The 13,545-nt window shown below is 38.0% G+C and overlaps 1 protein-coding gene across 2 annotated transcripts in view; it reads left to right on the top strand.

The window, feature by feature from the left end:
- Positions 1–13,545, top strand: part of GRM8 (glutamate metabotropic receptor 8) — an 826,045-nt gene that overhangs the window by 274,494 nt on the left and 538,006 nt on the right. The gene's annotated exons all lie outside the window — the stretch shown is intronic.

Genomic DNA, 13,545 nt, shown 5'->3' on the forward strand with positions numbered 1-13,545 from the left:
ATGGGGTGTTCTAGAGGTAACAGAGGCCCTGATGTGGGTCACGTATGCACTAAGATAACAGGCAGTGTGAAAATGCCAAATGATGGTGGGCAAGGGAGAATAGGAAAGTGGTTCAAAAATAGGAAAATGGTTCAAAAATGACCAGCTTGAACACTGAAATTTCACCTGGTTTATGATGTCCCTACATAGAAGACAGAGTAATTGTCACTTAACACTGTCAAAAACCTGCCTTTCTCAGGTCAACAGGTGAGCTGAAGCAGCCAGATTTTTCATTGGGCAAAGGACAGTCCTTCAGTCTTTTATGGAAGAAATAACTCTTAAGCACTTTCTATGGGGCTGGTACTGGCTTCAGGAGGGGGATAGAGCAGTGAGTGCAGCAGAGTTACTAGCCAGAGGGGTTACATCCTAGTGGAGAGCACAGCCAATAAACAGATAAAGAGAAAAAGAAATGTATAAACTTCAAACATTGTTGGGTGTTATGAAGAAAAGAAAGCAGAATAAATACAGTGACAGGAAGATGAGGTGGAGAATGTTTTACATAGACTCATCAGACATGGCCTCTTTGTAGTGGTGATGATATTGGGGAAGATATTCAAATGATCTAAGGGGTCCATGTACGTGAAGATATTAGGAGAGAGAATTCCAGGAGCCTGCATGTGTACATGACTGAAGAGAGAGAGAGAATTTTGTGGAGATAAGAAGGCCGAGGTAGTTGGAATGGAATCAGCAGGAGGTGAAGTCCATGTGGTAGGTAAAAGCCAGACCATGTGGATGGACCACATAAGCAGTTAAATTCTTCCAAGAATAAGTGGATGCGTATTACTGTTTTCATCAGGGGAATGATGTACTCTAGTCATCATCCTTATGTATTTACTGAACACCTTTTACACATACTGCAGTGTGGGGCATACAGACAGTGTAAGCTGTTGCCCTGATCTCAGTGAGTTTGTACTTTCAGGTTTTTAAAATTTTTTTATTTTTATTTTTTCTTGAATTTGTTGTGGTGACAATGGTTAATAAAATTATATAGATTTCAGGGGTACAATTCCATAACACATCATCTGTATTTGTATCGGGTGTTCACTACCCCAAGTCAAGTCTCCATCACCATTTGTCTCCCCTGTACCTTCTTCTACTTCCCCCCACCCCACTTTCACTCTGGTAAATCACCACACTGTCGTCCGTATCTGTTAGAGTGGTTTTTTGCTTAGTCCCTCTACCTTTTTCATCCAGCCCCACCCCTTGAACCACCTTCCCCTCTGACAGCTGTCAGTCTGTTCTCTGGATCTATGAGTCTTTCTATTTTGTTTGTTAGTTAATTTTGTTCATTAGATTCCACATATAAATGAACCTTAAACCTGTCAGAATGGCTATGATCAATAAATTAACAAACAACAACTGTTGGAGGTAACAACTGTTGATGAGGTTGTGGAGAAAAGGGCATCCTTATGCCCTTTTGGTGGGAATGCAGATTAGCGCAGCCCTATACCAATAGGTGTAGGTGGAAAGCATTGTGGAGTTACCTCAAAAAATTAAAATAGAATTGCCTTATGAACCAGCAGTTCCAATTCTGTGAATTTATGATAAAAAACCCTGAAACACTAATGCAAAAGATATATGCAACCCTAGGTTTATTGCAGCATTATTTATAATAGCCAAGATTTGGAAGCAACATAAGTGTCCACCAGTAGATGAGTGGACAAAATAGCTGTTACATTCACACAGTGGAATACTACTTGACCACAAAAGAGAAGGAAATCTCACCCTTTGGAACAGCATGGATAGAACTGGAGAGCATTATGCTAAGTAAAATAAACCAGCCTGAGAGGACAAGAACCCTAATTCATGTTTTTAAAAGTTCAATTTGATTATTTAATGGAGAAGAGATTATAGGAAGCCAAGAAATGGAAGCAGAAAGACAACTTACTAGGCTAGTACAATTGTCTAGATGAGAAATGTTGTAGTTTGGATTAAGGTGGTAGGTTTGGAGGTATGATAAATGTTGGATTTGTGATATTTTGATGGTGAAGCTCACAGAATTTGCTAGTAGTTTGGATCAGGGTCAAGGGAAAGGGCTATTAAAATCATTTGATAATCAAAATTATAAACAGAAAAACATTAAATGGTGGTTCCAATAACTGAGATGGGGTGACTGGGAGAGGTTCAAATTTGCTGAAAATTGAAATGAGTTTTTCTCTGCCCAGTAGTTTAAAAAGTCTATTAGATATCTTAGAGTAGATGTTAAACAGACAGTAGTAGAATATCAAGAGTATCAAGCTAAGGGCACAGGTGGGAACTTGGAAATAGAATACAAAGAGTAGAATGTGGAATATAGAGACTAAATAATATCTATATGGTTGGAAAATAATCAGTGTACTGATAATTATATCATATTGTGGAAGTAGATGAGATTATCTAGGAAGAAAGAAAAAGAAGACAGTCACAGAATGACTTCTGGAGTAGGCTAACATTGAGAGGAAGAACCGACAATGGAAAATGAGCAAAAAAATACCAAAGAATTAAGAGGAAAAATCAGTAAAATATTCTTCACTGGAAACCAAAGGAAGTATTAAAAACCAAAGCTGTTATTCACTAAGTTAACACTTTTCAGAGGTTGAGTAATTTGGAGACAGATGTGGCAAGATGGAGGCTGTTAATGACCTTGATTGACCAGCTTCTCGGGAGTGGTGGAGACAGAGCCTGACTGGCGCAGATTAAGGAGTGAATATGAGCAAATAGAAACATTCACTCATTCCCAAAAGAGCAGCAGAGAAATGGGCAGAAGCTGAAGGGGAAATAGGATCAAGGGAGTTTGTTTTACTTGTTTGCTTTCAAAGTGAGCAACTTTTGGTCACATGTTTGCATGCTAATGGAGATGATCCAGCTGAGAGAGAAAAACTGGGGAGAGAGTAGAGAAGGAGGGGAAAAAAATCTGGTTGCAAAATTCTGCGTAGGTGAGACGGAATGGAATCCAGTGCACTGTGGAGGGTTGATTTACATGGACCAAGGAGAGGTCACCCATCACATCAGGAGGACAGCGGAACTTGACCGGTCAGTTGCAACTAGGTAAGAAGATTCAGTGATGGGACATCAGGACTTTTTTTTCTGGTTGCTTTTAGTTTTTCAGTGAAAAAGCAGTCAAACCATCATCTCAGAGTCAGAAGTAGAGGGAGGAGGGAGTATGAGTGTTTGAGGTGAGAGGAAAATAAGTAAAAGAGATTTTTGGAAGAGTGGGGAAATGAATTTACTGTGGGAGCATGAAAGGATGCTGAGTGGTGATGTCTTTCTTGAGGTTGGTGGTCATATTTTAAGAAAATAAGGAACGTTCTTAAACTTCTTTCTTAAAAGTTTGTACAAGGGTAGATAGCTCAGGTAAATGTTTTTCTCCAGCCCCTGTCAGCTGCTAGGGTACAAGAGGAGAATAGGGAGAAAGTTGAATTTTAACAGAGTTTGGGCTTTGTGAGGCAATAAGAGTGGAGAAAAAGAGAACAAAGAGTATCAGAGTTACCGAAAATAGTGCCTGGCGTTATGACGGACGGGTTTCCTTCCAGTGAGCTGGTTGCTGAAAAACTCAATGAAAAAGCAAGTGAGTGATTAGGCAGATAGCAGATAATTTGTAAGAGATTCATTGCAAATAAAATTGTGCTTGGCAAAGTAACTTAGACCTGCAATTTAGTGGAGATTATGTCTGGTCAAGATAGTTCAAAGGCAGCCTTAGGTGGTTTGAAACAATGTCATCATTAGAATCATCAGTTAGGTTACAATTTTATTCTTTATCTTAGTACTTCCACCATGCAGGGCCACACACAATATGGAACAAAGAGAAAGCTCAGCTTATGTCTTTAAGGAGTTGACATTCTACTAGATATCTGGTAGCAAAGATAATTAGATGTAGAAAATGATCCACAATTTTGTTGAGTGGCGTCTGTTTAGGTGAGAGAGCAACAGGCACACTAAGCAGGATGTAAATATTTATGGAATACAGACCTCTTTTCATCAGTGGCACAGTTGGATCTCTACAAACATGGAGTTCTCTTTTAGATACTTCAAGTGAGAGAGAAATATGAGGCAAAATTACTGTCAGTAAAAATATATCAGGTATAAACACATAACCCCAAGAATTCATGTGTACAATTTGTGATCAACACAAAACGAATTTTTTCCCCTCTTTCTTTGTCTCCTCTTCATCCTCCTTTTCTTCCTTTCTTCCCTCCTTTTGTAATAAAGAGATAACTAGGAAAATGATAAACTAGTATCTTGGCAAATCAATAGTCTGCCTTCCTTCCTTCTTTCCTTTATTTAATAGCACATATTTATTACAAATTATAATCAATAATAGAAAATGTAAAGAAAAATACTAAAATTCCACTTTATAGAAATAATTTTGGTGATTAGCATTCTAGAAATTTTTCTGTGCTCGTATGTATAGATAGAATAGATAGCAAGAACTGAAAACTAAGTTGTTTTTTCCGTCTTTGAAGTTGGAAAACTTAATCAAAGTCCTTTTTATGCAGATGACCACTGCTTATCAGTTTTTCTTGGAATTGCATGTGTCCTTTCAAGCTACAAATTTATTTTTCCCTTAATATCAGAGAAGCTTAGCTATACTATTTTTTAACACCTTTTCTATTGCATTCGCTGTGTTCTCCATCCTTATTGTGTTCTGTGTTTGTTACTTTTCTTATGATAGTTTTAGTTTCTGTGTATTTTCTATACATTCACTGTTCTCAAATGTTTCCTCTAGCGAGTGATTTGTCAGTCTTGCCTGTTCTTTAATATTTCTTAGTTATTGCTGCTCTTTGACCCTCATTGTTTTCTTCTGCAATTTTTCTTTTTATCTCATTTTGTTTTTCCATTATCTGGTTCTTGAACTTGTTTAATTAAATTCATATTCATATGATTTATTTTATAGAAAAAAGCACTTACAGTGAATTTTCTTTAAAAAATCTCTCTTAATATTAAGAGCCATTAATAAAAAGAGGTGCTCTGATCTGATCATAATTGCAGTTGATTGGATTCACTTAGTTTGAACACTTTTTTGTAATGCATGTGGTTATAAAGTTCTTAAAAGGATTTACTAACAATGAGGGCCACGCCCTACAAAATAAACTGTTTCAACTGAACTAAATAGTTAATTAATTTAGGCACACACAATGAAGAATCTAAAATACATTACATACTGATGTAACTGTTGGGGGAGATCGCCAAGAAATGTGACCACTGGCATGACCCTTGAGCTGGAGCTGATAATTGGGAGCTCCCATTCCCTCTTCTGTGTTTGAAATGTGTGCTCTGCCTGCCTTCATTATGCTACAAGCTGTCTGAGAATACAGCCTTGATATAGTAATGTGATGAGACTGTCTAGACTGGGTACATGCCTAAACTCAGTTAAGGCCCCCTGAGTATGTAACTGGACCCAATTAAGTCCTCTATATAAATTTTTAAGATTCTGGTGGGCATTTGAGGAAAACTGCTCATCTTGTGGATGCCCAAGACAAATCTCATGAGGAGGCTTCCTTGTTTATTAAACCCAGCACCTACCCATCAGGAGCGGCCTGCCATTTCTCCCATGTCTCTCTGCACTCTGTAGATGGGGGATGGTTTCAGATAACTCCTGGGAAGCTCCCGGGAGTTTGTAAACTAACAATAGCTACGTGTTGTTCTAGGGTTAACTGTCAACTTCACTCATTGAATTGTTGGTGACACTCTTAACCATAAGAGGCTAAGAAGGCATACCTCTGGCTGGTTGTGGGTGATCCCTTCTCTGTTATTGACCCAGTTTTCTTCCACTTACTGTACTGATCATTGGCATCCCACGCGGGCCCTTATGGGTTTATGCTGAATTGGTCATTTTCAGCATCAAAAGCAGATATAGTTGTAGAAAATTGTCAGTCTGACTACCATTGCTCAAAGTTTAGACTAGCATATTTTCCATCAACTCAATTTCCGTAGTTCAGGTATCTGTTGTATTTGACACAATACATAATATGGGTCACTCCCAAGAGTTTCAGTACCCCTTTAATGCACAAGTTGCAAAATTTGGGGGCACAAATCGTCTTCCCTTTCTTCTACTGTTATGGAAGAGGTTTTATAGATTTTCTCATGTTGGTGGGAAGACACTAATTCCCCATCTGGATGCCACCTGTCGGAGTTCGCACCTTTCCTCAGAAGCAATTTAATCTATGACAGCAAGCTAGTTTTTTAAAGCAATCTGTGCGTCATTCTCTAGGAGTTGAATGTAAAGATTTTTTATGGGTTGTTTTCTTAGGATGTTGCTGTTTATAGAGTCAGTGCCACTTGGTATTTAAAACTTGTTTCACAGAAGCAAGGTCAACAATGGGTTATATATTGCTTCATGCAGAAACAATCATGCTATTTTTCTTGAGGGACATTTTGAAGAAAGTATATAAACAGAAGTGATTTTGATTATGTATTTGATTATTATGTAGTCTCCTGTCAATTCACTCCAACCCAATTGGAAGACAAAAAAGTAAGTGTCTCTGTAAGTCTGTGCTCTCAAATTGTAAGAGAAAGTTTATTTAAAAAGTTACAGAGGTGCTAGAAGTGAGCCAGGTGGGCTGTGTAGGCTCAGGAAACAAGTTAACAGAAGAAGCAAAGGAAGGGCACTGGAAGCTTAGGAGAGAGAAAGGCAAAGGTAGGCAGCCTAGGGGAAGAAGAGGGGGGAGGGAAAGACTTGGGCGTGCTCCCAAGAGGCAGAGCAGTGCTGGGTCCTTCACCTTGAGCATTGTAAAGGCTGGGAGTTTAGGGGAGGTCAGGGAAGCCGCATATGTCTCTCTGACAGAGCAATGGAACAGTCAACCAACCCATTAGAGAAGCATTTCTCAAACTGTAGTTTAAAGTTTCTGCACTGTAGTCACTAGGGAGGTGATAAAATGCCAATCCTTGGACCCTACTTCTAGGCCCAGCATAGACCTCTGACGTTTTGGCTTAAGAACATGAAATGTTTGAGAACTACAATATTAGCATTGATATTAGTATTAGTTGCCTGAACTTTATTGAGAAAAAGTTCTTTATTGAGAATTTAGAAAAGCTGCAGAATGAACTGTTATTTGCTCAAAGAATGTTTTAAAATCATTTCCGGTGGAAAACTATGGTTTTTGAACAAAGTTCTGAGGGATGATCTTGGAGGTGGGAGATTGAGAATTCAAGGTCTGTCCTGGTTAGAAAGGCAATAGAAATAGCAAAAATGTACAATTTTTGCTTTTATCAAAAATTTTTTTAAATGTACAATTTTTGCATATCTTTTACAGATAAAATAGTTTAGTGAAATATATAACCTCTGGAGAGCTAGCTGTGGCAAAGGGTTTCTGAGTCCTGTCTTTTCTTTTAACTTTTTTTTTATTATTGTTACAAGTACAGTTGTCATTTTCCCCCCACCACTTTCCCCAACCCCACCCATCCCCACTTCCCACCCTTGATCGTAACCCCTCTGGTTTTGTCCATATGTCCTTTATACCTGTCTAAGTACCATTGCAGCTGTCTTCCTGTAGGAGGAAGTTGTTAAATAGTCTTTCTTTTGTCTCTTGAGCTGTTTACCTGGGATATGTACACTAATGGTGGAGAAGAACGTGGACATTTGCCAGCTGGGCATGAGGCAGAGATCTCCCATGGCCTGCTGGTGACTCCGAATTCTGTTTATCCTGAAACTTTTTTTTTGTGGCTATTTCGAGTAAATCTTTCATGGGTATTCTTACAAGGGTTGACATATGATTTAATTACTCATGGGCTTGTTGGGTTATGACAGATATGTGTTTAACTATACAAGAATTTGCCAAACTGCTTTACACAGTAGTGGTACCATTTTACTTTTTACCAGCATTGTATCAGATTTCCATTTGCTCATTTTTTGACTTTTATTTTTAGCCATTTTAATGGATTTGTAAGAATATCTTAATGTACTTTAAATTTGCATTTTCCTATTGACTAATGTGGTTGTGAATTTTTTGATGTACTTAGTAGCCATTTGTATATTTTCTTTTTAAAAAAATACTGTATTTATTTATCTTTAGAGGGGAAGGGAAGGAGAGAGGGAGAGAAACATCAATGTATGGTTGCCTTTCATGCGTCCCCTGCTGGGAACTGGCCTGCAGGGAACTGGTCTGCAACCTAGGCATGTGCCCTGATTGGGAATTAAACTGTGATTGTCTGGTTTGCAGGCCTGCTCTCAATCCACTGAGCTACACCAGCCAGTGTATATTTTCTTTTATAAAGCATCTGTTCAGCCCTGGCTGCACAGTGGCTCAGTGGATTGAGTGCTGACCTATGGACCAAATGGTTGTGGATTTGGTTCCTGGTCAGGACACATGCCTGGGTTGTGGACCAGGTCCCCTGTGGGGGCATGCAAAAGGCAACCACACTTTGATGGTTTTGTCCTCTTTCTCCCTTCCCCTCTCTCTAAAAAGAAATAAGTGAAATCTTAAAGAAATAAAGCATCTGTTCAAATCTTTTGACAATTTTTTAAATGGGTTTTTGTCTTTTTTTTAAGATTTTTATTTTATTTTTTTTATCTTTAGAGGGAAAGGGAAGTAGAGAGGGAGAGAAAGATTAATGTATGGTTGCCCGTCATGCATCCCCTGCCAGGAACTGGCCTGTAACCCAAGCATGGAAAGGAACCTCCATCCTTTCATTCACAGGCCTGCACTCAACCCACTGAGCTACACCAGCCAGGGCCAATGTTTGTCTTGTTTTTAAGTTGTAGGTTACTACATTCTGGGCATAAGTCCTTGTATCAACACATATATACCAATTCATATATATATATATATATATACACACACACATTTATATATAAATACACACATATTATATATACGCACACATGTGAGCATATATATATTTGTAGATGTGTGCATATATGTAAACCTTTTCATTCCAGTTTTCCCCTGTTTATGGCTTTTTTCTTTTTTTTCATGGAACTTGTGCAGATTTTAATTTTGGTGAAATTCAATTTATCAGTTTTGGGCTTTATTTTGGGAGACTTATTGATTTAGCATTTATATTTAAGTCTATGATTCATTTTGAGTTAATTTTATGTATGATGTGAAGAAAGTTCAAAGTTTACTTATTCATGTGCATATACAGGTATTCTACAATAGTCATTGGAAATAATCTTCTCCTTATTGAACTACCTTGGCACTTTATAGAAAAATTAATTGGTTAAATGTAAACTTAATTCTAGACACTGTTCTCTCCCATTGATCTATATATCTACCCTTCAGCCAATACTGAACTGCCTTGATTACTATAGCTTTGTAGTATGAGTCTTCAGATCAGGTATGTTGTGGGGGTGACTTTGCCCTCAAGTTCCCCCATCTGCCACGGATGAAAGTAAACACTACCAAGACATGATCTGCTTGAGGAGGAGAGGTGGCCAGTTTCTCAGAGGAAAAAGGCCTTGAGCCCCTTCCTCCAAGGGCTTTTATTGGGTTATAATACACAGGAATACAGGGTGGCAAGGATCAAACAGTAGATAACATTTCAAAGAAATATGAGAGCTTAGTGTGAGTCAGTGTCTGTCAGGAAGGGGGTTTTGTAGAAACTTTGGGAGACATACTCATTTCTTGCTTGGACCCTTAGCATATGAATGAAAGCACTCTTAGCAGAGCAGGTTTCACAGGATTTTTAGGAATTTTTTCTTATGCCAGATTTACCCTGGATCCTGCTCTAGCAAGGCAAGGAGCTGCACCCCCTCCCCATCACAGGTTTTCAGGCTTAAGTGCATTAGAGCCAGGAAGCGCTTCTCCCAGAGGACATGGGGACTTGGGCTATGTCAGAATAGCCGGGGGGGGGGGGGGGGGAAGGGTCCATCACTCCCTCTTTGTTGCAGCTCCCCAAGTCCTTCCATGATGGCCTCCCAAGTAAGTGATCATGTCTGGCTTAGGTTGCCCCTTGCTGTGAGGAGTCTTACCCGTCATCAACATCGACCATGCTTTGGGGGCAGGGGGAGGAAGCTGAGGCAGCGTTTGCTACCAGAGACAAGCTTTTGTCTCCTTTGTGGCTTGCAATCCAGAGGTCGCTCACTCAGCCTTAGCCGTGGTGGGTAGTTACAATTCCTAAAACTAGGCAGAGCGGTTCCCAACAGTGTGTAAGTCTCCCAACTTTGTACTTTTCAAAATAATTTTGCCTGTTGTATCTTTTACATTTTCATGTGATTTTATAATTAACATCTAGATTTCTATGAAAAAATGTTCTAGGATATTTTGTAAATAAATTTCTATTGTGGTAAAATATATATAGTATAAATTTGCCATTTTTACAAGATTTTTTTCATTTATTTTTAGAGAGAGGGGAAGGGAGTGAGAAAGGGATCGAGAAAGGGAAATTGGAGTGGAACAGGTGCCTCAAGCAAGGGCCCTGTCCTTGGACTTTAACTGCAACCCAGGTATGAGCTCAGGCGAGGAATAGAACTGGCAACCTTTTGCTTTGTGAGATGACACCCAACCAACTGAGCCACATGGGTCACAGCGCCATTTTAATCATTTTTAAACATATAATCAGTGGCATTAATACATTCACGATATTGTGCCACCATCATTTCCAAAACTTTATCACTCAAACAGAAATTCTGTACCCAATTAATCAGTAACATTCAATACTCTGTAATGCCTGGTAATCTCTAATCTTTCTATCTCTATGAACTTCATATAAGTGAAATAATACAATGTTTATTCTTTTGTGGCTGGCTTTTTACACTCGGTGTAATTTTTTCAAGATTCATTTATATCATAGCACGTACCAGAACTCCATTCTTTTTTAGTATTCCATGATATGCATGTATCACATTTTGTCTATCCATTCATCTGTTGATAGACATTTGAGTTGTTTCTACCATTTGGCTGTTGGTAATAATGTTTCAGTAAATATTGGCATACAACTAGCCATTTGAATCCCTGTTTTTAATTATTTGGGGCATGTGTCTAGGAGTGGAATTGCTGGGGCATATGGGGCTGTTGGGATTTTATTTGCAATTGTGCTGACTTTATAGAAAAATTTGGAGTGAATTGATATCTTAATATTGTGTTCTGATTCATGAACATGGTACATCTGTGTCTTAGCTTGGGCTGCCATAACAAAATGCGATAGATTAGGTCCTTTAAAAAAACAAGAACCAATATTCTCATAGTTCTAAATGCTGGGAAGTCCAAGACCAAGGTGCGAGCCAAGTAGATTCTATGTGAGGCTTCTTCTCTCTTGACTTGTAGGTGACTGCCATCTTGCTGTGTGCTCATATGACCTCTCTGCATGTGTGTGTGTGTGTATGGAGAGAGAGAAAGAGGGAGATAGAGACAGCGAGAGAGAGAAGTAAGCTTTCTGTGTCTCTTCTTACAGGGTTACTGAACTCATCATTAAGGCCTCACCTTCATGATCTTATCTAAACCCTATTAGCCCCCAAAGGCAGCATCTCCCAGTACCATCACATTGGTAGGGAGGGCTGAAACATATAGATTTTAGTGAGATATAATTCAATATACAGCAATTTCCTTATCTAAGTCTACTTTAATTTTTATCAGTAATATTTTGTTCTAAATGTAGAACCTGTGCACACGTTCTATTGAATTTATTTCTTAATAGTTTATGTTTTTTGATGCTACTGTAAATGTATTTTTGTTTCATTTTCAATTGTAGCTAAAAATACAAGTGATTGTTGTCTATTGATTTCATATCCTGTAACCTTGCTCAATTAACTTATTAGTTCTAATGGATTTTTAAAAAATAAATTCTGCCCTGGCCAGGTGCTCAGTTGGTTGGAACATTGTTTCTTACAGCAACAAATTGCACGTTTGATTCCTGGCCAGGGCACATAACTAGGCTGTGGATTTGATCCCTGGTAGGGAGCATACAGGAGGCAACTAGTCAATGTTTCTCTCTCTCTCTCTCTGTCTCCCTTTCTCGTTCTCTCTTCTCTCTCAAATAAATAAGCATATCCTCAGGTGAAGGTTACAAATAAAAATTTAAAAAGTGAATAAACTCAAGATTTTCTGCACATTCGATCAAGTTGTCTGTGAAGGAAGGCAGTTTTGCTTCTTTCTTTTCTATGTGTATGTCCTCTATTTCCTTCTGCACCTCTACTTTTTGCACTAGCTGAGACGTCCTGGACAACATCTGCAGGAAGTGGTAAGAGCAGACACCCTTGCCTTGTCCAGTCTTAGGTGGAGAACAAGCAATCTTTCACCATTAAGTTTAATAGTACCTGTGGTACATCTTATTTACATTTTTACATTCATAACTGATATGATCCGCTTATTGGCTACATAACCATTTTCCTTACCCAGTTTTAGGAATTAGTGATTATGGTAGCTTCAGGCCCTTTACATCTGTTTTAATTAAGCAAGTTCTTTTTTATCCATGGTATATATCAAGCTGTTGCATAATATTTTATTTTCCAGGGTTCATGACTAAAAATACTTTAAAAATTACTGATATAATGTGCTATCGACTTTTATTGAAGTTGAAAGCAGCCACTGAACCTCATTGATTACAGAATTGTGTATAATGAAACTCAATTTTCCTTGAAGGAGAGTTATAAGATAAATTTATACTGGAATTTAGTACCAAGACCATACTTAGAAATAGTTTATCAGAGTATTATAGATCTGCTCTGTAAAGTAACAAGAATTGCTTAATCAACTGTATTTCCATTTTTGCCTTAGTTTCATGGAAGTTCAAAGCTAAATTTTGTGCACAATCAAGACAATGATCATTTTTATCTTTGTAGCCTCTTTTCCAGTGCTTTGGTATGTTTTGATTTCTTTTAATATTCTTAATCTATTCATGTCTTTTGTTGTAGGTCAAGTCAAATTCTATTAGAAAGGATTTAGAAGTATAAATAATCTCTCTTTGAATTAATAAAAAGCTAGTTCATAAAAGGACCTATCTTTTAAATATTTAATTGGAATAAATACCTACCTTTAAGAGGCTTAATGGAAAGCTATAAATGGAGAGGAAGTCTCTAGACTTGAGAACACAATCCTTTATTGGCCTTGCAAGATAAGCTTCCAAAGAGAAACTATTGGAATGATGATCTTGTTGAAGTGAAGCTGAGATGCTTGTGACTAAAACAAAACAAAATAAAGCCCAGACACATGCTGTTTTCTTCTGTGATCCATGGGAGATGGTTGGATGTCCTGAAAATTACCTAATAAGTGACAGAAAAGATTCACAGTGTCTTGTGTTTCTGAGTGAGGTGGCGAGAGGAAGTGTGGGGTCACTGCAAACCACTTCGGTCTGTCCATCTGCCTGAGGAAAGAGTATGTTTTTTCTGTGGCAACAACTAGAAAAATATGAAATTTTAAATTATAGTGATTATCAGTTGATATTTGTTCCACCTATTTTAATCACAGAAAAGGATATTAGTGAATTTTTATGCTAATTGTAGATGTCTTGACCTAAAAGATATGTCTAGTGAGAATTATTTTACAAAGAATTGAGTTCTCTACCACCCTAAATATATCAATTTTCATTTATAATTATTTGGGGGGAAAATAAGCAATATTTAGTTTAAAACATAGCCCCAAGTGTTCATAT

The sequence above is a fragment of the Artibeus jamaicensis genome, unplaced genomic scaffold (genome assembly GCF_021234435.1).
Source record: "Artibeus jamaicensis isolate MK-2021 breed Jamaican fruit bat unplaced genomic scaffold, CSHL_Jam_final scaffold_3307, whole genome shotgun sequence".
Taxonomy (NCBI): domain Eukaryota; kingdom Metazoa; phylum Chordata; class Mammalia; order Chiroptera; family Phyllostomidae; genus Artibeus; species Artibeus jamaicensis.